Here is a 26,719-nt window from a genome sequence, read left to right on the forward strand (position 1 = left end):
AGTCCATAGAGGAAGTGCTTTACTCAAATTTTTATTTATATATAATAATATGTATATTCTTAGACCATTAAATATTATGTGTTAATTTTCTATCGCTTGTCATATGTAATCTTGTTATCATGGTGTTTTTGAAAGAAAAAAAAAATTTAAGCCTAGTGAAGCCGTGTGGGGCTCTTTCGATTCACCAGCATAGTTGTGTAATACATAGCATGTTTCTAAGCTAGGAAGTGAATAATTATTCCTACGTATGAAATCTCCTATCCTGTCATTCTTGAGTACATGACTTACCATGAATATCCTAGTGATAGGATAGCTTATGATGCATTAAGCATGTTTATTTGAGTCACTTAAGGTAATACAAGCTAAGAGTTTTTGAATCCATCAAGTTATAGTGTTCGATTTTTTTGCAAGGGTCATCTTTGAATGAGTATAACTCAATGTTAATATGGTATTTTGGCTGATTTAGACCTACCAAATTGTAGAAAATCAAATTAGCTTTCCAACAATACCAGCTTCTCCTTAGTCTAATACCCGAGCGAAAAGCTTTGCCCATTTTCGTGAGAGACAGTAAGAATAGGTGATTGGTTAGGCGCCACCAAACCAAAGCATAGGCGATTGGTTAGGCGCCGTCCAACTAAAGAATAGGCGATTGGTTAGGCGCTACCCAACACAAGCATAGGCGATCACTTGTGCACTGCCTAAGTCAATTCCAGGTGTCAAAAACACTCTATTTTAAGTTATTTTAAAGGTAGTTAAGTCTTTAAATACTCCTTACATATCCCTAAACTTAACACTATGAAATATATAGCTTCTACAGATATTACAACCCAATTATCATCTCAAATCTCAACTTGTACTAAAAGAGAAAAACAACTAGGGTTGCATAACTAAGCTTGAAGATCCGATTTCAAGGAAATTCCTCCGTCAATCATCAAGAATCTTTCCTTCTAAGGTATGCGTGTTTTGATTTATGGACCCCTTTCATCCATAAAGCTCAAAAACCCTCTTTTTCATTATGAAATATGATATCTATATTGTTGGGTGTTGATGATCATGTTGTTGATATTAGGTGATTCCTAAGATGGAATCTTTATATATTTTTATGAATTCATGATATCATATGAGTTCGATACCTGAAAATTTGGTTGTTCATGATGTATAATTTGATGATTTCACCTATGCTTAAGATGTGCATGTAAGGTGTTTGGTAAAATGCCTAAGAATCTAGAAATCATGCAATATAGCTAAATTGTGACTAAGTGAAGGATTCATGATATGCGCTTACGTTCCAATCACTTCTATATTAATAATGTGCCTTGTAAAGGTTGTTGGAATACTCATGAACTATTCTTATGAGATTATGCTATGTTTACTTGCAAATCCTACTTCTGAACAAGATGTATGATAACTATGTAATCCAAATGAACTTCCATTCTATTGGTATGTTTTGCCAATATGATAATGCAATTAACATGATATTAAGATTGTGCAAGTACTTCCATGTGGTATCAAATCCTTTTCATGCAATACATTGTTGATAACCATGCTTAGTATGAGATCCCTACTTATGATATTATATATTATGGACTCTATTCTTATGATCAAGTCAGTCATGTGTGTTAGTTTCCTTCCATCGAATCGTGGGGGTACTTGTACCCAAAAACTATAGCTGCGTGCCTAGATCCGTGTCATGTTTCATGATATCCAAACTCAAGCTATGATTCCATAGACTGGAGTCAGTCATGTGACTCAAGAAAACCTCATGATCTTAGTCAGTTGTCAGATATCAGTAACACTCTGCCAGTCAACGAAATTCAGTAAGATTAAGTCATGCACATCTAGTTATTCATGACCAGTACCTCCAGATAGGAGTAGAGGTTAGCACCGAGTGAACCCAAGGATGGGAACTCACCCGCCAGTTCAGGGTGTGATTCTTAGTAGTCATCCTTGTGTTCCAGAACTACGAAGCCAGCGTATGTTGAGACATCTTAACCCATTAGATTAGAGTTAATGAGGTGGCTTAACCCATCAATTTATGGTTCCAACCATTCGCATGGAGTACCCGCCAGATAAGGGTCACTCACAGGCTGTCTTTACCCGTCGTACGGTATTGACACCCCTCCAGTTGGGGTAGATATTGGACCCCAGCTTAGACATAACGGCATACATGGGGCATGTCGGTTAAACACTACTTCCCATAGTTTTAGTGTCATTCTCAGTAAAATAACTCAGGGCGTTCTTCAGATTTCAGTAAATACAGAACTGTCAGATACAGTCATCTATGTTATCAGTTTTAGTATCAGTCATGACAGTTATCAGTAAACCATGTATTATCTTACAGTTCATACTATAAAGTATTCACAGTCTCTGTTTCTATATATGTGTGTTTGCACTCCCACATTTATATTAGTCAGTTAGTGTTATTCATGTGTGAAACCCCTTTATGTTCAGCCTACCTTCCTCATATACTCAGTACTCCAGTTGTACTGACACATTTGTGCTATGGTGCTTTCTTTTCATGTTATACCATAGGTTCCGAGAAACGAGCTCCAGCCCAGCAATAGCCGTATCATTCCAGCAACAGAGACACAGTGAGTCCTTATTGATTCGACGACAATACGATTTCATTCATTTATTTATTTCTTCAGTTCAGTTTTACGGAGTTAGTTGGAGACATATTCCTTCAACTCCTTATTCAAACAGTTTAGAGGCTTTCGAATTTACTTTCAGATTCATATTCATATTTACGTTCAGATTGAGTTGTTTTGCGTATTTTCAGCCACACAGTTTTATTCAGTTGAACCTTATGGCCTTACAGTTCTATATATTCCACATTTTTATATCATGATATGTAGTATAGAGGTAAGGATATCAGTCATGAGTTAGCTTGTGGTCCCTCGGGGTCATGAGCACCGTGTAGCATTTTGGTTCAGTGAATCGGGGTGTTAAAAACTTTGTATCAGAGCCTAAGGTTCAATAGAGTCATACGAAGTCTGAAAGCCGCATATAGTAGAGTCTTGTGAATGGGTGTGTTGCACACCACATTTATGTGTAGGAAGCTATATGATGTTTTAGGAATAGTCCCCTTTCTTCATTATTCATGTCATGCTAGTGAGCATAATCACAAGTTAAACTTCAGTCTAATCCTTCATTATTCATGTCATGCTAGTGAGAATAAACACAAGTTAAACTCTCAGTCTAATCCATTATTCTCTTATTCCAGGCCATGGCCCCAAAGAAAAGAAACCAGCCAGCTCCTCAGCCCCATACGGAGTTTAGAGCTGCATTTACCACACTTGCTTAGTCCATGGCGGCACAGAATGAAGGGCCACCAGTCATTTCGGCCAATCTAGTGGCCACTCCAAAAGCAGGTAGGGTTCGGGACTTTACCCAGATGAACCCTCCATCTTTTCATGGTTGTAAGTCTAATGAGGACCCTCAGGAGTTCATTGACCAAGTCTAGAAGGTCATTGAAATCATGGATATTACTTTTATTGAGAGTGCTGAGTTAGTCACCTACCAGTTATAGGATGTTGCTTATGATTGGTACAAACAGTGGAAGTCTGAGAGGTTAGATGATACAGGCCCTATCGAGTGGGAGGAAGTTGTCATAGCCTTTTTAGATAGATTCTTTCCCCAAGAGCTGAGAGAATCGAAAGTTCTTGAGTTCATCAATCTCAGGAAGGGGAATATGACGGTTAGGGGGTATTCTCTTAGATTTACTCAGCTAGCCAGGTATGCTCCTCATGTGGTTGCAGACAATAGAGCTAAGATAAGCAAGTTCGTGTCAAGGTTCAACAATAGCGTGGTAAATAAGTATAGGTCTGCGATGCTGATCGGTGATATGACCTTAGCCAGGCTCATGACCCATGCCCAGCAGGTAGAAGAGCAGAATTTTAAGACTAGGGAGAGGCAAAACAAGAGAGCAAGGTCAGGTAATTTCAACTTTGCTTACCATAAGTCAGATGGAGGAAACCGTTCACAGTTTCGCTCCAAGTCAGCCATTTCAGCTCCTTCCTCTGCCAGCGCTCCAGTGCCGAAGTTCAGAGACAGTAATAGAAACAAAGTGCCAGGCTCTAAATCTCAGGGCAGTGTCAGCAGTGCCTAAATGAATCCCCTTTATCAGACTTGTGGTAAGAACCACAATGGCAATTACAGAGCCGATAGTGATGTCTATTTTGGTTGTGGAAAGCCAGGCCAAAGAATTAGGGAGTGTCTACAGTCATGTTTTCAGGGTCAGCAAAATCATTCTACAGCTCATTCCAGTCACCCGAACCAACAGGGTGCCACTTCTAGTGCTACCAGTGGGCAACGCCCAAACAAAATCTATCTTCTTCAGTCCTGGCAGTATCAGGAAAATTCTCCTGATATCGTTATTGGTACATTACAGATTTTCCATGTTCATGTTTATGATTTGCTAGACCCAGGTACATCTTTGTCTTTTGTTACTCCATACATAGTAGGGGATTTTGTAATCAGTCCCAAAGCCCTAGCTGAACCCTTCTCAGTCTCTACCTCAGTGGGTAAAACCATCATAGCTCGGTGGGTATATTGGAACTGCTCGGTTATGATATATTAGAAATTTACATCAGTAGATTTAGTGGAGTTAGAGATGAATGATTTTGATGTCATTCTCAGCATGGATTGGCTTTATTCATGCTATGCCATAGTCGACTGCAAGAACAGGATAGTTCAGTTTTAGTTTCCGAATGAGCCTGTCCTAGAGTGGAAGGGTAGCATTTCAGTGTTCAGGGGTCAACTTGTTTCCTACCTTCGGGCAAGGAAAATGATTTCCAAGGGTTGTGTGTATCATCTCGTGCATTTTAATAATTCCAGTTCTGAATATCCCAGCCTCAAAATAGTCCATATTATTAATGAATACTCAGATATCTTTCCCAAAGATCTTCCAGGCATTCCTCTCGAAAGGGAAATAGACTTCGTCATAGATATTCTTCCAGATAATCAACCTATTTCTATTACAACATACAAAATGGCACTAGCAGAACTCAAGGAACTGAAAGATCAGTTGAAGGATCTCTTAGATAAGGGATTCATCAGATCCAGTGTTTCCCTATGGGGTGCGCCAGTATTATTCGTGGGCAAGAAAGACGGTTCTCTCAGGATGTGTATTGATTACTGTCAACTCAACAAGGTCACAGTCAAGAATAGATATCCTCATCCCAAGATTGATGATCTATTCGACCAACTTTAGGGTGCCAGTTACTTTTCCAAGATAGACCTCAGATCAGGCTATCATCAGCTCAGAGTTAGAGAATGTGACATTTTGAAGATAGCTTTCCGTACTTGGTACGGTCACTTTGAATTTTTAGTCATGTCATTTGGTCCTACCAATGCCACTGCAGCTTTTATGGATTTGATGAACCGTGTGTTCAAGCAGTACTTGGACATGTTTGTGATAGTCTTCATAGATAATATTCTGCTTTATTCTCGGACAGAGCGTGATCATGCAGACCATCTCAGGATTGTTCTTCAGACTCTCAGGGATCACCAGGTATTCGCTAAGTTCAACAAGTGTAAATTTTGGCTAAGATCAGTAGAATTCCTTGGCAATATTGTTTTCGGTGATGGCATTAGAGTAGATTCTCAGAAAACTGAGGCAGTAAGAAACTAGCCCAGACCCGTATCTCCATCAGATATTAGGAGTTTCTTTGGTTTGGCTGGATATTACAGACGATTTGTCGAGGGATTTTCTTCCATTGCATCTCCCATGTCCAGATTGTCATAGAAGAAGATTAATTTTCACTGGTCAGATTCATGCGAGTAGAGCTTTCAAGAGTTGAAGACTCGACTCATCTCCGCTCTACTTCTAGCTATTCCAGATGGTTCAGACGGTTTTGTAGTATATTGTGATACATCCAGAGTGGGTTTAGGTTGTGTCCTCATGCAGCATGGTAAGGTCATAGCCTACGCCTGTAGACAGTTAAAGCCACATGAGAGGAATTATCCTACTCATGATCTTAAGTTAGCAGCAGTTGTTTTTGCCTTGAATATTTGGAGGCATTATCTCTATGGAGTTCATGTAGATGTCTTCACAGACCATAAAAGCCTCCAGTATGTCTTTTCCCAAAAATATCTTAATCTTCGCCAGAGAAGGTGGTTAGAGCTCTTGAAGGATTACGACATCAGTGTTCTTTATCATCCATGCAAGGCCAATATTGTAGCCGATGCTCTCAGTCGACTCTCCATGGGTATTATTTCTCACGTTGAGGTTAGTAAGAAAAAGATGGCTCAGGAGATCCATCAGCTTGCCAGACTAGGCGTTTGCTTAGTCGATTGTTCAAAGGGTAGTGTATGTGTTCATAGTAGTTCAGAGTCATCTCTAGTTTCCGAGGTGAAAGGGAAATAATACAGGCATCCTAGTCTTGTCAAGCTCAAAGAGTCAGTTTAGAATCAGAAAGTTGAGGTTTTCTCCGAAGGGGGAGATGGTGTTCTTCGTTGTCAGGGTCATCTATGTGTTCCAGGTGTAGATAAATTGAGGCAGTGAATACTTGCAGAAGTGCATGGTGCATGATACTCTATTAATCCAGGGGCCACTAAGATGTACCGCGACATGCGGGAGATCTATTGGTAGAGTGGGATGAAGAGAGATGTTGCAGATTTTGTGGCTAACTACTCTACATATCAGCAGGTTAAGATAGAGCATCAGAAATCTAGTGGTTCCATGCAAGAGTTCACCATTCCTACTTGGAAGTGGGAAGAAATTAACATGGACTTCATGACAGGTTTGCCTAGAACTCATCATCAGCATGATTCAGTCAGGGTCATTATAGATAGAATAACCAAGTCAGCTCATTTCCTTCTTGGTCGTACTTCTTATCCCGCCGAGGATTATGCCAAAGTCTATATTAGGGAAGTTGGGACGTCCACTTGCCTGTGATTGAGTTTTCATACAATAATAGCTACCATTCTAGTATTTAGATAGCTCCATTTGAAGATCTTTATGGTAGGAGATGTAGATCCCTTATTGGTTGGTTGAAAGTTAGTGAGGCCTCAATCATAGGTCTTGACTTAGTATTCGATGCCTTAGAGAAATTTCAGTTGATCAAAGAGAGACTTTGGGCTGCTCAGAGCCGACAAAAGTCCTATGTAGATGTTCATATAAAGGATCTCGAGTTCGAGGTCAATGACTATATCTTAAGATCTCTCCCATGAAGGGATTGAAGAGGTTCGGCAAGAAAGGGAAATTCAGTCCCAGATATGTCGGTCCCTTCAGAATTCTTTGTCGCTTCGGGAAGGTAGCTTATTATCTTGAGTTGCCTTCAGATCTAGCCTCAGTCCATCCAGTCTTCCATGTCTCTTTGCTAAAAAAGTGCATAGGTGACCCAGTAGTTGTCTTCCCTATTCAGAGCATTGACATTCAGAACAACCTCTCTTATAAAGAGATTCCAGTCGAAATCTTAGATTGTCACACTCGTAGATTGAGGAACAAAGAAGTCCCTCTAGTCAAGGTTCTTCGGTGAAATCAGTCTCATGAGGGAGATACTTGGGAAGAAGAAGCAGATATGTGTACCAAGTATCCTCACCTTATCCCTGCTAATTTAGATTAAGCTCAACGTAACAGTTTTCCTTAATCTTATTCAGTTTCACTTTAATGTTTCCAGTATAAACTTGGTACCTATTAACCATTTCATACATAGTCATGCATCCATGTGTCAGTTGTCTGTGCATCAGATATGCATGAGTTTAATTTGTTTAGCATGTCAGTCATGAGATCAAGTTGCAGTTCTTCATGTTCATTTCAGGTTCTATTGTCTTGTATCCCTTCTCAGTAAATTCTCATTCGAGGATGAATGTTCCCAAGGGGGAGATATTGCAATACCCCGCATGTTTCTAAGTTAGAAAGTCAATAAGTATTCCTACGTATGAAATCTCCTATCCTATAATTCATGCTTGAGTACATGATTTACCATGAAGATCCTAGTGATAATATAGCTTATGATGCATTAAGCATGTTCATATGAGTCACTTAAGGTAATACAAGCTAAGAGTTTTTGAATCCATCAAGTTTTAGTGTTCGATTTTTTGGCAAGGGTCATCTTTCAACGAGTATAACTCAATTTTAACATGGTATTTTGTCTGATTTAGACCCACGAAATTGTAGGAAATCGAATTAGCTTTCCAACGATACCAATTTCGCCTTAATCCAATACCCGAGCGAAACGTTATAACCATTTTTGTGAGAGACAGTAAGCATAGGCGATTGGTTAGGCACCACCCAACCCAAGCATAGGCAATTGGTTAGGCGCCGCCCAACACAAGCATAGGCGATCACTTGGGCGCTGCCTAAGTCAATTCGAGGTGTCAAAAACACTCTGTTTTGAGTTATTTTAAAGGTAATTGAGTCTTTAAATACTTCTTTGACGTCCCTAAACTTATCCCTGCAAAATATATAGCTTATAAACATATTACAACCCTATTATCATCTCAAAGCTCATCTTCCAAGAGCACTAAAAGAGAAAAACAATTAGGGTTGCATAACTAAGCTTGAAAATCCGATTTCAAGGAAACTCCTCCATCAATCATCAAGAATCATTCCTTCTAAGGTATATGTGTGTTTATTTATGGATCCCTTTCATCCATAAAACTCAAAAACCCTCTTTTTCATTATAAATTATGATGTCTATATTGTTGGGTGTTGATGATTATGTTGTTGATATTAGGTAATTCCCTAGATGGAATCTTTATATGTTTTTATGAATTCATGATATTATATGAGTTGGATACATGTGAATTTGGTTTTTCATAATGTATAATTTGATGAATTCACCTATGTTTAAGATGTGCATGTAAGGTGTTTGATAAAATGCCTAAGAAACTAGAAATCATGCAATATAGCTAAATTGTGACTAAGTGAAGGATTCATGATATGCCCTTACGTTCCAATGACTTCTATGTTTATAATGTGCCTTGTAAATGTTTTTGGAATACTCATGAACTATTCTTATGAGATTATGCTATGTTTACTTGCAAATCCTACTTATGAACAAGATGTATGATAACCATGCAATCCACATGAACTTCCATGCTATTGGTTTGTGTTGCCAATATGATTATGCAATGAACATGATATTAAGATTGTGCAACTACTTCCATGTGATATAAATTCTATTCACGCAATACATTGTTGATAACCATGTTTAGTATGAGATCCCTACTTATGATATTATATATTATGGACTCTACTCTTACGATCAACTCAGTCATGTGTGTCAGTTTACTTCCATCAAGTCCTAGGGGTACTTGTACCCAAAAAACATAGTTGTGTGCCTAGATCCATGTCATGTTTCACGATATCCAAAATTAAGCTATGATTCCAAAGACTTCAGTCAGTCATGTGACTCAGGAAAACCTCATGTTCCTAGTCAGTTGTAAGATATCAGTAACATTCTGCCAGTCAACAAAATTCAGTAAGATTAAGTCATGCACAGCCAGTTATATATGTCCAGTCCCTCCAGATGGGAGTAGAGGTTAGCACCGAGTGAACCCAAGGATGGGAACTCACTCGCCAGTTCAGGGCGTGATTCTTAGTAGTCATCCTTGTGTTCCAGAACTACGTAGCCAGCGTAGGTTGAGACATCTTAACCCATCAGATTAAGGTTGATGAGGTGGCTTAACCTATAAGTTTAAGGTTCCCACCGTTCTCATTGAGTACCCGCCAGATAAGGTTCACTCACATGCTTTCCTTACCCGTGGCACGGTATTGACACCCCTCCAGTCGGGACAGAGATTGGACCCCAGCTAAGCCATAATGGCATACATCGGGCATATCGGTTAAACACTACTTCCCACAGTTTCAATATTAGTCTCAGTAAAAGAACTTAGGGCGTTCTTCATATTTCAGTATATACAGGACTGTCAGATAAAGTCATCCATATTATAAGTTTCAGTATCAGTTAGGATAGTTATCAGTAAACCATGTATTAGCTTACCAGTCACGCTATCACGTATTCACGGTCCCAGTTTCTATATATGTGTGATTGCACTCCCACATTTATTTAGTTAGTTAGTGTGTTTATGCATGAAAGCCCCTTATGTTCAGCCTACCTTCCTCGTATACTCAGTACTTTAGTTATGCTGATGCATTGCGCTCTGGTTCTTTCTTTTCATGTTACACCATAGGTTCCGAGATATGAGCTCCATCCCAGAGTAACGTTAGCATTCCAGTCGCAGAGACAGAGTGAGTCCTCATTGATTCGAGGACAATATGATTTGATTCATATCTTTATTTCTTCAGTTTAGTTTTACAGTTAGTTGGAGACATGTTCCTTCAACTCCTTATTCAGACAGTTTAGTGGCTTTCGGATTTACTTTCAGATTTACATTAAGATTTATATTCAGATTGAGGTTTTTTGGGTATTTTCACCCACATGGTTTTATTCAGTTGAACCTTATGGCCTGACAATTCTATGTATTCTGCATATTTATATCATGATTTGTAGTATACAGGTACAGATATCAGTCATGGGTTAGCTTGTGGTCCCTCGGGGTCATGAGCACCGTGTAGCATTCCGGTTTAGCGAATCGGTCTATGTACTTGGACATGTTTGTCATAGTGTTCATAGATGATATTCTTGTCTATTCTCGCGTAGAGCGTGATCATGCAGACCATCTCAGGATTGTTCTTCAGACTCTAAGGGATCACCAGTTATTCACTAAGTTCAGCAAGTGAGAATTTTGGCTAATATTAGTAGCATTCCTTGGCCATATTGTTTCCGGCGATGGCATTAGAGTAGATCCTCATAAAATTGAGGCAATAAGAAACTGGCCCAAACAAGTATCTCCATCAGATATTAGGAGTTTCTTGGGTTTGGCTGGCTATTACAGATGATTTGTCGAGGGATTTTCTTTTATTGCATCTCCCATTTCCAGATTGACTCAGAAGAAGATTAAGTTTCAGTGGTTAGATTCATACGAGAAGAGCATTCCAGATTTGAAGACTTGACTCACCTCTGCTCTAGTTCTAGCTATTCCAGATGATTCAGACGGTTTTGTAGTCTATTGTGATGCATCCAGAGTAGGTTTAGGTTGTGTCCTCATGCAGCATGGTAAGGTCATAGCCTACGCCTCCAGAAAGTTAAAGCTACATGAGGGAAATTATCCTACTCATGATCTTGAGTTAGCAGTGATAGTTTTTGCCTTGAAGATTTGGAGGCATTATCTCTATGGAGTTCATGTAGATGTCTTCACAGACCATAAAAGCCTCCAATATGTCTTTTCCCAAAAAAATGTCAATCTTCACCAGAGAAGGTGGTTAGAGTTCTTGAAAGATTACGACATGAGTGTTCTTTATCATCTGGGCAAGGCCAATGTTGTGGCCGACGCTCTGAGTTGACTCTCCATAAATAGTATTTCTCACGTTGAGGATAGTAAGAAAAAGATGGCTCAGGAGATCCATCAGCTTGCCAGACTAGGCATTCGCTTAGTCAATTCTTCAGAGGGTGGTGTATGTGTTCATAGTAGTTCAGAGTCATCTCTAGTTTCTAAGGTGAAAGAGAAACAAGACAGGGATCCTAGTCTTGTCAAGCTCAAAGAGTGAGGTTAGAATCAGAAAGTTGAGGTTTTCTCCCAAGGGGGGATGGCGTTCTTTGTTGTTAGGGTCATCTATATGTTCCAGGTGTTGATGAATTGAGGCAGTGAATACTTGTAGAAATGCATGGTTTGCGATACTCTATTCATCCAGGGGCCACTAAGATGTACCGCGACATGTGGGAGATATACTAGTGGAGTGGGATGAAGAGAGATATTACAGATTTTGTGGCTAAGTCCTCTACATGTCAGCAAGTTAAGATAGAGCATTAGAAACCTAGTTGCTCCTTGAAAGGGTTCACCATTCATACTTGGAAATGGGAAGAAGTTAACATGGACTTTGTGACGGGTTTGCCTAAAACTCGTCATTAGCATGATTCAGTCTGGGTCATTATAGATAGAATGACCAAGTTAGCTCATTTTCTTCTTGTTCGTACTTCTTCTTTTGCCGAGGATTATTCTAAACTCTATCTCAGGGAGTTGGTCAGGTTACACGGTGTTCCACTATCTATTATCTCAGACAGAGGTACCCAGTTCACTTCTCACTTTGGGAAAGCATTCCAAAAAGGTCTTAGTACCCAAGTCCATCTCAGCACAGCATTTCATCCTCAGACAGATGGTCAAGCAGAGAGGACCATTCAGACTCTTGAAGATATTCTAAGGGCATGTGCAATTGACTTCAATGGAAGTTGGGACGACCACTTGCCTTTGATTGAGTTTGCATACAACAATAGCTATCATTCTAGTATTCAGATGGCTCCACTTGAAGCTCTTTATGGTAGGAGATATAGATCTCTAATTGGTTTGTTTGAAGTCAGTGAGGCCTCAATCATAGGTCCTAATGTAGTATTCGACGCCTTAGAGAAAGTTCAGTTGATCAGAGAAAGGCTCCCGGCTGCTCAGAGCCGACAGAAGTCCTATGCAGATGTTTTTAGAAAGGATCTTGAGTTTGAGGTCGATGACTATGTCTATCTTAAGATCTCTCCAACGAAAGGAAGGAAGAGGTTCAGCAATAAAGGGAAACTCAGTCCCCGATATGTCGGTCCCTTCAAAATTCTTTGTCGCTTCAGCTAGGTAGCTTATGAGCTTGAGTTGCCTTCAGATCTAGCCTTAGTCCATCCAGTCTTCCATGTCTCTTTTCTAAAGAAGTTCATAGGTGACCCAGCAGTTGTCGTCCCTATTCAGAGCATCGACATTCAGAACAGCCTCTCTTATAAGGAGATTCCAGTCGAAATCTTAGATTGTCAAACTCATAGATTAAGGAACAAAGAAGTCCCTCTAGTCAAGGTTCTTTGGCAAAATCAGTCTCATGAGTGAGCTACTTCGGAAGCAGAAGCAGATATGCGTACCAATAATCCTCACCTCTTCCCTGCCAATTCAGATCAAGCTCAAGGTAATAGTTCTCCTTAATCTTATTCAGTTCCAGATTCATGTTTCCAGTATAAACTTGGTTCCTATTAACCATTTCATACTCCATCATGCATTTATGTGTCAGTTGTCCGTACATCAGATATGCACGAGTTCAGTATGTTTAGCATGTCAGTGATGAGATTAAGTAGCCGTTCTTCATGTTTAGTTCAGGTTCTATTGTCTTGTATCCCTTCTCAGTAAATTCTCATTCGAGGAAGAATGTTCCCAAGGGGGAGATATGGTAATACCCCATATGTTTATAAGCTAGGAAGTGAAAAAGTATTCCTACGTATAAAATCTCCTATCTGGTGATTCATTCTTGAGTACATGACTTACCATAAATGTCCTAGTTATAGGATAGCTTATGATACATTAAGCATGTTCATATGAGTCACTTAAGGTAATACAAGCTAAGAGTTTTTGAATCCATCAAGTTTTAGTGTTTGATTTTATTGCAAGGGTCAAGTTTGAATAAGTATAAATTGATGTTAATGTGGTATTTTGGATGATTTATACCCACCAAATTGCAGAAAATTGAATTAGCTTTCCAACGATACCAATTTTTCCTTAATCCAATACCCGAGCGATAAGTTATGCCCATTTTTATGAGAGACAGTAAGCGTATGCCACTGATTAGGTGCCGCCCAACCCAAGTATAGGCGATTGGTTTGGCGCCGCCCAATGCAAGCATAGGCAATAACTTGGGCGCCGCCTAAGTCAATTCCATGTGTCAACAACACTCTGTTTTGAGTTATTTTAAAAGTTATTAAGTCTTTAAATACTCCTTACATGTCCTAAACTTAACCCTAGGAAATATATACCTTCTAAACATATTACAACCCTATTATCATCTCAAAGCTCATCTTCCAAGAGAACTAAAAGAGAAAAACAACTAGGGTTGCATAACTAAGCTTGATGATCCGATTTCAAGGAAATTCCTCCGTTAATCATCAAGAATCTTTCCTTCTAAGGTATGCGTGTGTTGATTTATGGATCCCTTTCATCCACAAAGTTCAAAAACCCTCTTTTTCATTATAAAGTATGATGTCTATATTGTTGGGTGTTGATGATCATGTTGTTGATATTGGGTGATTCCCAAGATGGAATCTTTATATGTTTTTATGAATTCATGATATCATATGAGTTGGATACATGTAAATTTGGTTGTTCATAATGTATAATTTGATGATTTCATCTATGCTTAAGATGCGCATGTAAGGTGTTTGATAAAATGCCTAAGAAACTAGAAATCATGCAATATAGCTAAACTGTGACTAATTGAAGGATTCATGATAGGCCCTTAAATTCCAATCACTTCTATGTTAATAATGTGCCTTGTAAATGTTATTGGAATACTCATGAACTATTGTTATGAGATTATGCTATATTTACTTGCAAATCCTACTTATGAACAAGATGTATGATAACCACGCAATCCACATGAACTTCCATGCTATTGGTTTGTGCTGCCAATATGATTATGAAATGAACATGATATTAAAATTGTGCAAGTACTTCCATGTGATATGAAATCCTATTCATGAAATACATTGTTGATAACCAGGTTTAGTATGAGATCCCTACTTATGATATTATATATTATGGACTCTACTCTTATGATCAAGTCAGTCATGTGTATCAGTTTACTTCCATCGAGTCCTAGGGGTACTTGTACCTGAAAACTATAGCTGTGTGCCTAGATCCATCTCATGTTTCACGATATCCGAACTTAAGCTATGATTCCATAGACTACAATCAGTCATGTGACTCAGGAAAACCTTATGATCTTAGTCAGTTGTAAGATATTAGTAACATTCCGCCAGTCAACAGAATTCAGTAAGATTAAGTCATGGACAGCCAGTTATACATGTCTAGTCCCTCCAGAAGGGAGTAGAGGTTAGCACCGAGTGAACCCAAGGATGGGAACTCACCCGCCAGTTCAGGGTGTGATTCTTAGTAGTCATCCTTTTGTTCTAGAACTATGTAGCCAGCGTAGGTTGAGACATCTTAACCCGTCAGATTAGAGTTGATGAGATGGCTTAACCTATCAGATTAGGGTCCCCACCATTCTCATTCAGTACCCTCCAGATAAGGGTCACTCATAGGCTGTCCTTACCCATGGCACAATATTGACACCCCTCCAGTTGGGACAGAGATTGGAGCCCAGCTTAGCCATAATGGCATTCTTTGGGCATGTCGGTTAAACAATACTTCCTACAGTTTTAGTATTAGTCTCAGTAAAAGAACTCAGGGCGTTCTTCATCTTTCAGTATATACAGGACTGTCATATACAGTCGTCCATGTTATTAGTTTCAGTATCAGTCATGACAGTTATCAGTAAACCATGTATTAATTTATAGGTCATGCTATCATGTATTCACGGTCCCAGTTTCTACATATGTTTGTTTGCACTCCCACATTCATATTAGTCAGTTAGTGTTGTTCATGCATGAAAGCCCTTTATGTTCAGCCTACCTTCCTCATACACTTATTACTCCAGTTGTGCTGACACATTTGCACTATGGTGCTTTCTTTACCTGTTACACCATAGGTTCTGAGACACGAGCTCCAGCCCAGCAGTAGCGGTAGCATTCTAGTCGCAGAGACACAGTGCGTCCTCATTAATTCGAGGACAATATGATTTGATTCATTTATTTATTTCTTCAATTCAGTTTTACAGAGTTAGTTGGAGACATGTTCCTTCAACTCCTTATTCAGACAGTTTAGAGGATTTCAGATTTACTTTCAGATTTACGTTCAGTTTTAGATTCAGATTGAGTTGTTTTGGGTATTTTCACCCACATGGTTTTATTCAGTTTAACCTTATGGCCTTACAGTTCTATGTATTCTGCATTTTTATATCATGATTTGCGGTATATAGTTACAGATATCAGTCATAGGTTAGCTTGTGGTCCCTTGAGGTATTGAGCACCATGTAGTTTCCGGTTCAGTGAATCGGGGTGTTACAAGTTGCCTTGTCATCCATCTCATTTTCTTGTTCAAAATACAAAACCAAAGTCTAGTGAAGACGTGTGAGGCCTATTTCGATTCACTAGCAACTTGTTGTTCTTTCATTGGTTTAAGTTAGTAAAGAGGTAATTCGTCCTTGTGAGTTATTTTAGTATAAGGTAGAGAAGGAGTTGTTAGTCAGGGTGATTTGTTGGTTTCTTGAATGTGAAAATAGCTATATTAGTGAGTAAGTTATGATTATAGACTCATGGTTGTTTGAGGAATTTGAAGGCAGTCTGGTGTATGATTGAGTAAGTAGGTATGAGGTAAGAAATCCGTATAAGCAGAAAAGATTCTATAGGGTTATAATATAAGATTAAGGTTGATCATGTCTATTATATGACCTTACCCCTTGACCTTCTTTTGTTGGTAGTTGTAAACTAGTACTACTCAGATTTTGAAGTATTTGGGATAGATTGTTGCAATTTGATGGATTAGTATATTATGTTGCCCTCATCATTGGTGGTAGATGATTGATGCTAGACCATTGGATTGAATCTAATGTAGGATGTGGATGTAAGAATAGTGGCATGAGATTAATGATGTATGTTTGTGGGAATAAATGTTAGCAAGCTTGATGTGTTGAAATAGTACGTGCTAATGATTTATGATAAGGAAGACCGCAAGGTCAAGGTCGATTATTGTTGTTATGAAGTTCTAGTGTACTAGTGTTTCTTGATGTTTATTTCATGGTTTTCAAGTGAGTATCATGCGTAAGGTTGGGTTGTAAAATTATGTTTAGCACTAAACATTAAGTTTGAACAGTTGAAGTTCATAAAGGTGGATGTCATGATTTCTTGATCAATGATGTTAGTTATATGAAAGTGATCTAATAGGATTGAACGGTGTATGAAATGGATTAAGTTTAAATTGATTCGTAATGAAGTATAATGTTGTAGGTATGGTGTTGAAGTATGCCAAGGTGATATGTGGTTGCGGCATATTTTTCTAAGACTATTACATAATTTGTGTGGCTAGTGGTACTACTGAATTGTTAAGTGGATAAAGACTAGTTAGATGGTATATAGTGGTCTAAATAGTCATGTTAAGTGTTAGAATCTAAGTTTGAGTTTTTAAGGTTGAACCAATAGAAATAATTTTGCAAGCATTATACTATGACTATTGGTGGCTATGGAAAGATACAGTGTATACTAGAAGGTAGTCATTTGGGTTAAGTCTACTATATGCATATATTGTCATTTTTTTTCTTTCAGACCCTAGAGTCCAGTAAGTGTAGTTCAGTTAGAATCTAGTAAGGGACCTCCCAAACTCTAGATGATGACTTGAAGCTAAGGGGGAGATAATATAACGAATGACCAAGTAAGGCTCTCAGATTCTAGTAGTGATGTAGTATGATTTAGAACATCAGAAAGTGAGGGTGAATCTTTACCCAATCCTTCCTTAGTATTTTTTTGGTTATTTGGATGCTTACTCATGCCTTACGATCCAGTTCTGTGATAGTAGTTCATGATTCCTGTATATGATAGAGAGTCACGAACTCTTCCAGTTCTGAGATAATGGTTCTAGTTCATTCAAGTAGTCAGAATCACATTCCTTATGTTGTGAACTCTAGTTGAGGTCATGCAACTCATGACACATGTACTCACTCTTTATAGTATGCTCAGTCCCGTATAAAAATCTTTTCATGTGTCAGGGTCTTATGTTTCAACCTTTTTGTGACCCACCCTATGCAATGATAGTGGTGATGATGTGAATGTTCTTGTTAATGGAAGATCATAGTATGCTTGTTTAGATACGGCCATAAGTATGAAGTAAGATTTGGGGCCAAGTCTTTGATACATGTGATGGTTAGTGGAAAAGTTTGTGTGTGTATGTTTTTAGGATAGCGCGTGAGAGTTATATTGATAATAGTTTTGAAACTATGTGAAGTATGTATTTATGGTTGTTTGCCTTGAAGTTAACAGGTGGTTATAAATTAGGCTTCAATGACATTTCGAGATTGTAGTGGAAGGTCGCCATATGCATTAGTGACTTCATATTAAGAGTTCAGAGTAGTCATTGAAGTGGTAAGGCAAGTTATACTTAGTATGTGATTTCTAAAAGAGGTATAGAAGGAGGCATCATATGGTTTAGAATAATACCGTGGTGGAGCATGTTGTATTTTTGTGATTTAGAGTTAGGCTTGATCGCGGTGTAAGGATTAAGCTATTTTAGACATTAGTAGAAAAAAATATTGTCAATGCTCATATGAGAATTTTAAGCTGAATGGAATGAATATGGTATTTATAGGGAATAATATAGTGAAGGGATATTCGAGAAGTATGGTAAGCTTGAAAGTAAGAAGTTGTATTGCCAAAGGTCTGGTAATTCTATCCTAATTTAGGAGTTATATGTCTATATTCCAGACTACAGAGTGGTGTCATTGTGATGATTCCTTAGTGGGTATCCTGTGTAATCCATACCCAAGATTCATGGCTCCTTATTACCTCTAGAACTTCCTTAGAGAGAGTGTTGAAGAGAATACTCCAGTTAAGTATGAATGTCCATCATAATTCAGTCTGTATAGTCATTAAGTCAGTTTAACAAGCAAATTCGCGTGGCTTGTTTTCTCGTCGTTTCATTTATTCATGCTACCCGAAATATCAGACATGCTACTATTCCAAGATAGAGTATACTAGTAATTGCGAGTATAGATCAGTTCATGTGTCTTGCATTAGATTCAGATTCCAGGGTTCAGTTATGATTCAATTCATAGGTGACCTGTGCATCGCCTCAGTTCACCGAATATCTTACTGAATTGAGCATTCATAGAGGGACATAGGATCCCAAGGGGGAGATACCTCATTCAGTTGCATACATAGATTCTTATTACAAGCCTCGCATTAGTAGTCATTGCGTAATCAGTCATACATTCATAAGTTAGTCCTGTAAGATATGCGTGCATTAGAAATACATGTTCAATAAAAAAAGTTCAGCTTATCCGTGTATTTAATCCTGCGTTCATGGGAGCAACTCACACACAAATCCATGCATCAGATATACATGTTCATTATGAGAATTCAGCTTATTAATAGCTTCAGTCGTGTATTCCATGCATCAGATATGCGTGTCCGATATAAGAATTCAGAATATCAGTAGTTCCAACCATATGGTCATGTTTCAGATCAGTGTATTTTTTTATTAGAGGACATGTCGTGTCCACGTTATTCCATATCTGTAAGGCTTCAACAAGTTGCTACCCATCATTCGGGGACGAATGATCCCAAGGGGGAGATAATGTAATACCCCGTAAAAGTCGTGCATGGATTAGCCTTTAATAGAGTGCCCTTAGACTTAAACACTTGAAAATTTTTCTAAGTGCAATGAGGACTTAGAGTCATTTTAGCTGGCAATCTTAGGGATACAAATTTTCAACCTTCCCAACATCCATTTTTAGATTTTCAAGTTGCGTTACGATCGGTCAAACTCTTAGTACATCTCGAATAAATTTTAGAATTTTTTGGAACACATAAGGCTGCATTTGGATTTCAAAACATATAGGCTTCTTGCCCAGTTTTCAACATTTCAGGGTCAACTTCAAACGATCATAACTCCCTGTATATAATGAACTGTGTGAGATATAATATATCAAACGAAATCTCTTTGAGTCCTCTTTCAAATTCAGTTGGTTTCATCCAATTTGAGTCTATGAGTAAAAAGTTATAATCTATTTACTCCAGCCTACCAAACTATCAACTAAGGGACAGATTTGACCTTAATTGTTCCTTAGGGGTATTTTGGTCATCCTCCACCCCTATATATACCACCAACACGGGATTTAATCCCTCAAACACCAAAATATTATCATATTCATCTAATTATCTCAAGAACACTCCTTAGGGTTTCAAACTAAAAACCCAGTTAACTAAAGATTTAGCCATGGATTTTTGAAACCAATTACATATTTGGAATCCCCAAAACGTAGGCATCAAGAAGCACCTATCATATTCGCATATAGAGGTACGTGGGGTTATCAAAAAATCTCATGGTTCATTAAATTCATGTTTTACAAATGGGGGTTTGGAAACTACGAATATAATTATGTTTTGAACGTTTCTATAATATTGAATTTGGTATTTAGTCCTACTTCCAAACAATTTGACATATTATATATGTATATGCGTGTGTTTCGAAAAGGTGATATTTTGAGAGCATGAATTATATGAAATCCCTCTTTTGATGTGAATTTGTTTTGAATGTGCATCTGATGTAAATTGTTTGAAAACATCTTGAAAAGCATGATATGAAATGTTTGATAATAGATATGATTTTGACTTGAAAACGAGAGGGTTATTTGTGTTGACACATGTTAAATACAATGGTTGAATGAGAAGATTAATGTGATGTTAATGGCTTACAAGTCGGGTATGACGATACCCTACAGAATATGATATGTGATTGAATCAGATGAAATTTGAATGCATTGATTTTACATGAGATAGGTGGATGTCCGAAGAAGGCATTTGAGTGTAAGGGCTCATCGCTGGAAACCGTGTTTTCCGACACGGGAATTTGGTACCAGGCTAAGTGATCTGAGTACTTGACTTTATGTAATTCCCAAATTGGGATTACAGGTACGAGCTCGGGCTAAGTGATCTTGGGCACTACCATTGGGTCGAGACACCATTCTGTGTGATCTTTTGTGTCTTCCCCTCATGTATACTCTAATCTCGGTGGCAACCGGGGTTTGATAGTTGGTGTAAATTTTTTAGGGTATTCCACCTAGCTCAGCAGCATTTCATTATTATTGAAAACAATTACATTATGCCCATGTGTTTTCAAATGATTTGATATGAAACTGCTTTATAATGGCTCTCACCTATATTGTGTAAAAATATTGTACTTCTGTTTTTATTTCTCTGCATACCAGTACTTTTGTATTGACCCTCTTCCCTCCCAGGTTCAGAGGCACAGTATAGGGGTCCAGATAACCAGTAGATTTCTTCCGACAGATCGCAGAATCAAGTGGTGAGCCTTCTATATTTCGGAAGGCCTGACGTCTGCTATTTCATTTATCATTTATTAGTTTTGGGTCTGCTGGGGGCCTTGTCCTAGTTTTCAGATAGACATAGTTTCAGTCATGTAGTAGAGATTTCGCAGATGGTTTTAGAGATGATGATTTAGATTGTGGGACACTATTCCCCATTTTCATTTTTATATGATTCTTGACCATGTTTCCGTTATATTGTGTATCTTCCGCATTTCTTTTGTCATGAATTATGTGCATGATTATCAGACAGATAGGGGTGTTTCAGGCCTTTATGGTTCCGAATGCTCGTCAAGGCCAGGGCCCCGGTTTGAGTCGTGACATAAAGTTACTTTCTTCGTTTCTTCTTACTTGGCCTCTTTATTAAAAGTAGTTGTTTCACTTTACTTGTCCAATTCATTAAATCAAAAGAAGTTTTATTACTTTCTCAGTTTCATTTTAGTTGACCTTCTTTCTAAAAATATTTGTTTCAATTTAGTTGTTCCTTTGATGAAATCAAAAGAATTTTAATATATTCTTTTATTAATACCCTTATCATTAAATGACTGAACAAATTGTATATATTCGAATTTATATTTTCAAAGCATAATTAATGAGGCTAATTTGGTAAAATAGACCTCTAATAAATATTTTTCTTAATAGATGTGCCAAGTCTATAGGATCAACTAATACGAAACGGAGGGAGTATATTCTTTCAATATTATTCCTATTATTTAATGACTGTATAAAGTACTAATAGTTAAATTTATATTTTCAAAGAATAATTAGTATGGTTAGTTTAGTAAAATAACCTCTAATAAATATTTTTTAAAAGAAGTGTCTAGTAAAATGGAATGAAGGGAGTAACCTTAATGATACTCTCTCTGTTTTATTTTACTTGTCTGAAGTAGTTGTTTCAATTTACATGTCCAATTTATGAAATCAAGAGAAATTTGTTGAACTTTTTTTTTATCCTTTGTATTAAATAACTATATAAAATAATAAAATTAAATTTAATGTTTCAAAACTTCATTAATAAGATTAATTTAATAAAACATAATCCTAATCAACACGGGCCAAGTAAAATGAAATGAAAGGGAGTTCAAAAAATCATGCACCTAGGATAACTAAAAGTCATTTGAATCTAGACACTAAAACATTTATGGTTACTATTTTCAACATATAATACGTTATTGCCTCATATCTCATGCATAATTGTGTCTGTGTAGGAAATGTATTAGATGAACAGGATCAAATTAAAGAAGAATGATCGACGGACTCATCTAAGGACCTCGTGAAATGAGATAGATAGATGAGCCAAGAAATAAGAGGAACTTTAGAGCTGACCAAACTCGTCTGCTGTTTGTGCAAAGCGTGAACTTACACAAGTCAGGAAGAATTGATTCTACGAATTTTAATGGACTTATTTGAATTATTCCCACACATCTTAGGTCATTGAAACACACTAGATAACATATTGAGGATATTGGTAGCAAGAAACACGAACATATTCTTTTGGAGGCAAGAACATAATGAAAAGCGGAAGCAATATGGGAATTCGACTTTCACTTTCTTCCCTTCTCTACTTGTTCTTTATGAAATTATTTGACCTAAGATCCTTATCCTAGGTTTGATGGAACCTTTTGTAGTATGAATTCTTGAATCATTTTGGAGTCTAGGTTATAGTTGAACAACGTCATTTTGAAGCATTAAGAGATTAATGACTAAGATTTAAAAGTGGAGGTTAGACATCACAAAACTTTGACGCGATCTAATTAGTGATCTAGATCATTGCATGAATAGACTAATAGGTTAGCTAGTGTAAATTCGAGAGAATTACCACACTTGGTCGAGGATATTTGTAGTAAGAAAAGATTCATGATAGATAAAGATTAATTCGGCTAGATTACAGCTAGCATAACCAGAACGAATATAACAACCCGATAAATCATAATTCTAGGCCTCCTTAATCTTGAAGTCAACCTCATTCTCTAATTAATTGATGTTAGTTTACTGCTTTATTATTTACGAGGTAGTTTAAAAAAAAATCATAATCTGAAAAATAAAATAATTGTTGGAACATATTTTCTTAGCTAGTATATCCAATAACTTAAAAATCAAACTTAAAACAGTCACTTATCGTTTTTAGGACGGATTTTGAGTTAATCAATGCGCAATATCATAACCCAAAAAAAACATAATATGATATTTATTTTTTATCCTCAAAATAGCTGACTTCATCTATAGATTATAAATAGGATAACTGACTTCCATTTGAGTGGGCAATCACTCTTACGTATCCTCTACATGTTGTAGCAGCTATTGTGATTCCATTTGAATCTGCTCCACCCTAATGGCTTTGTGATTCTCTTAGCATTTCATCTTTATGATTAAATATCCTTGACATTGTGCTATATAGATTTTCCAGCTATTCTTCTATGAGGTTAATTTTGAGTCACTTTTAGATTTGACGACCAGACAAGTATTGAGTATCGAAAACTAGGCGGGAGATGCTTCAGTTGTTGCTAATTCTTCTATTACCCTGTCTCAAGAGACATCTCAGGTTAGTGGTTAAAACTTCCCAGGAAATGAGCCGCTTCCTTCCCCTTGTTATTCATGAAAACAAGCTTGACAGCCTTGAAGTAGATTCAGCTACAAATATCCGCAGCAATAATGCGCTGATGTTGGATTGACTATCGAGATCCCCCCGCTTGGCGGAGACCTGGACTCTGGCGTAGAGGGAGGCAACACAAAGTCATTGGCTGAATTACTTCTTTTGGCCTTCTTGCTATCAGCTCACAGACTGATCCATGACATAACTAAAGAAAGTATTTATTAACAGATGTCGGAGGAAAGACAGCGGACTAGAGAATCAATGCCTGCTTCAACACCAGAGATGTCCTCAAAATCTGCAGCATTTAAGGAACAAATTAGTGCTGCAATCATTGATGGACATGAAAGTGAAGTTTCATTTGATAACTTCCCGTATTACTTAAGGTAGGCCACAACACCACATGGCATAATTCAATTACCATTGTATATCTGGAGTTCTACTTAGTTTCCTTTATTTTTTATTCATTTTTTGCTCGTGACTTTTTTGATCTTTTACACATTTCCTGTTTGCTACTACTTATTTCTTATATTCTACTACTAGTTAAGAAGTAAGAAATATTTTCACTATATGCCTTTTTTTGGACATGTTCTAGTTCTGTTTATGTTATTTATTAGTGAATTAATTAATTTTGCATAAAAAATAGTTGGGATATAATTTCTCTGTTGCCAAAAAAAAAAATTAATCCATTGAACTAACGGAGTTAAATTTAAATAGTGGCTTCATAAGAGGAAATATTGCATATAATTTTGTTGGTCTCAACTGTTACGTTGAAGCTAAAATGCAAGGCAAACTTTTATAAATTACTTCAATAATAGTAATGTATATAAGAGCATTAACAAATTCTATACAGTGGTATGAAAAGGTTGACCGGTGCTTTAATCCTGGTCCAAGTGACTACTTCTGTGTTTGTATCCGAGTCAATCTTGATTCTTGTTTCTGTATGATATTTATGTAATTCTCAAAAAAAAAAAAAGTAAGACACTAGTTTTAGGGCATTACTTTCTTTCTACACTTGGAAAACTTGGAAAATTGTGTAGGAGCCAATTATTATACTAAGGTGGTACATTTAGAGAGTTAGGGCATCTCTTGTATAAGCGTGATGATTGGATTGGATTATGAAAGGAACTTTTGAAAGTACAGTTTGGATTCCAGTGGCTACTCCATTCCAAATATGAATTAAATAGTAATGCAAACCTGTTGTATGGTGAAGAGATGAAGAGGAAGGACTTAGTGTTGGGTTCAATGTGTGTGTGAATGGAAGTGGAGGAAAAGTTAGTGAAGGAAAATAGAGTAACCAAAATGAAAAGTGTACTCTTATATTGGAAAGTTCACTAATTCTCTCACATTGGTGGAAGAAGAGAACTTGTAAGTGTTTATAAAGAGGAACACCAACTCCACATGGATAGTGAGGCAAGAACAAGCTGATGCCTCGTGCCATCATCGTTGCTCGCTCGGCTTCGAATTTATATTTGATGGATGAGATCTAACGTTTTAGACGAATTTTATTTGAAACTTGTTTTACAAGTGAAAAATTTAATCCAAAAATCTGATATAATTATTTTTCTTCAAGTGCGGGTGCGCTGCACCTGCTCACTGGAATTCGGACAGTGTCAGCTACTGCCGCAATTCCAGCACAGACTGGGCGCAGGTGATCTGACTATACTGAAAAAGGTGTCTTTCTACTGAACCAATGCATCCTTTCTGAAAGGACACATTAAAGGCTATCAGTACCTGATATATTCCTCAGGTATAGACATGATTTTTGATAGCAAAAACACTCTTCTTCTATATAAAAACTTTGTGATCATTAAGCTATTGAGTGAGTTCGATAAATCCAATAATTTGAGGTACCACTATTGTTCGAATTGAAAGCCATTTTATTCTGGGAGGAAGATTCCATTGCCTCGGGTACAGTGAAGGGAATTATTCCTTAAGGACACTCCGTGAAGTCGGGGTACTTGGCTTTACATTTCTATTTCATCTCATTTCTGAAATATAACACAATTCTTGGATAGATTATTCATAATCTTGTGTTGAAGGTGTTAAGGAACATCATAAGCGTTCTTTTCTTAGACTTGAACTTGTATTAAAATTGTTGTTTCATATATACAGGTTCTTGTACCCAAAAATATTGAAAATAACAATCTTAAGGAATAATCTTTCAGAATCTGTATTGCTTGTTTTCTGAAGTTTAAAGCTTTAAGATTTCTACTCCGTTTGAACTTAACTAGTGATTTGAAAACATGAAATTTTCATCACAAGTCAAAGATAACTCGGTTGACTATTGAAATTCATAATAACTTCATCGTTAAACTAGAAACAACAGGTGTTTAAAGTTGGTGCAACTTTTTAATAAGTATTTAGATATACTAAAGGTACTGTCTTGTGGCGACAGGAAAATGATGACTTATAGTCAAGTGCATGATGCTTCAACGACTGTGGGGGCAACTAGTATTGCCACAACAAGTCTTACGAATGCTTCGCCGACAATGGCACCAGCGGAGAAACCCGAAAAGTTTGCGGGTATTGACTTCAAGAGGTGGCAGCAGAAAATGTTCTTCTACCTCACCACTCTTTGTCTTCAAAGGTTCACATTTGAGGAAGCTTCGGAAGTGCTCGAGGGAACCTCTGAACAAGAGCGATTTGTGATTGTGGATGCTTGGAAACACTCAGATTTCCTTTCCAGGAACTACATCTAGAGTGGTCTCCAAGATGATCTCTATAATGTGTATAGTGTAACAAAGACAACAAAAGAGTTATGGGGAGTGCTAGAACGAAAGTACAAGACATAGGATGCCGGGATAAAAGAAATTCTTCATTACAAGATTCCTGGAGTATAAAATGATAGAAAACAAGCCTTTTATTTCCCAAGTGCAGGAACTGTAAGTGACCAACCATGATCTCCTTGCGGAAGGTATGATTTTTACAAATACCTTTGTTGAACAATTTAAAAATATTCTTAGTATTCACATGAACTTTATTGTAGGTTAAGAGAGAAGTTACCACCTATGTGGAAGGACTTCAAGAACTATATGAAACACAAATATAAGGAGATGTTAGTCAAAGATCTGATTGTAGGACTACACATTGAAGAAGATAATAAGACTGTGAAAAGAAGGTCAAGAGGAAATTCTGCAATGAATGGAGCAAAAATTGTAGAAGATGACCAAAAC

At 37.4% G+C, this 26,719-nt stretch overlaps 1 pseudogene; it reads left to right on the forward strand.

Annotated features, from left to right (window-relative positions):
- Positions 1 to 23,774: 23,774 nt before the first annotated feature.
- The window catches only part of LOC107873909, a 45,120-nt pseudogene continuing 42,175 nt past the window's right edge, over positions 23,775 to 26,719 (forward strand).

Source organism: Capsicum annuum, chromosome 6 (assembly GCF_002878395.1).
Source record: "Capsicum annuum cultivar UCD-10X-F1 chromosome 6, UCD10Xv1.1, whole genome shotgun sequence".
In the NCBI taxonomy this organism is placed as follows: Eukaryota; Viridiplantae; Streptophyta; class Magnoliopsida; order Solanales; family Solanaceae; genus Capsicum; species Capsicum annuum.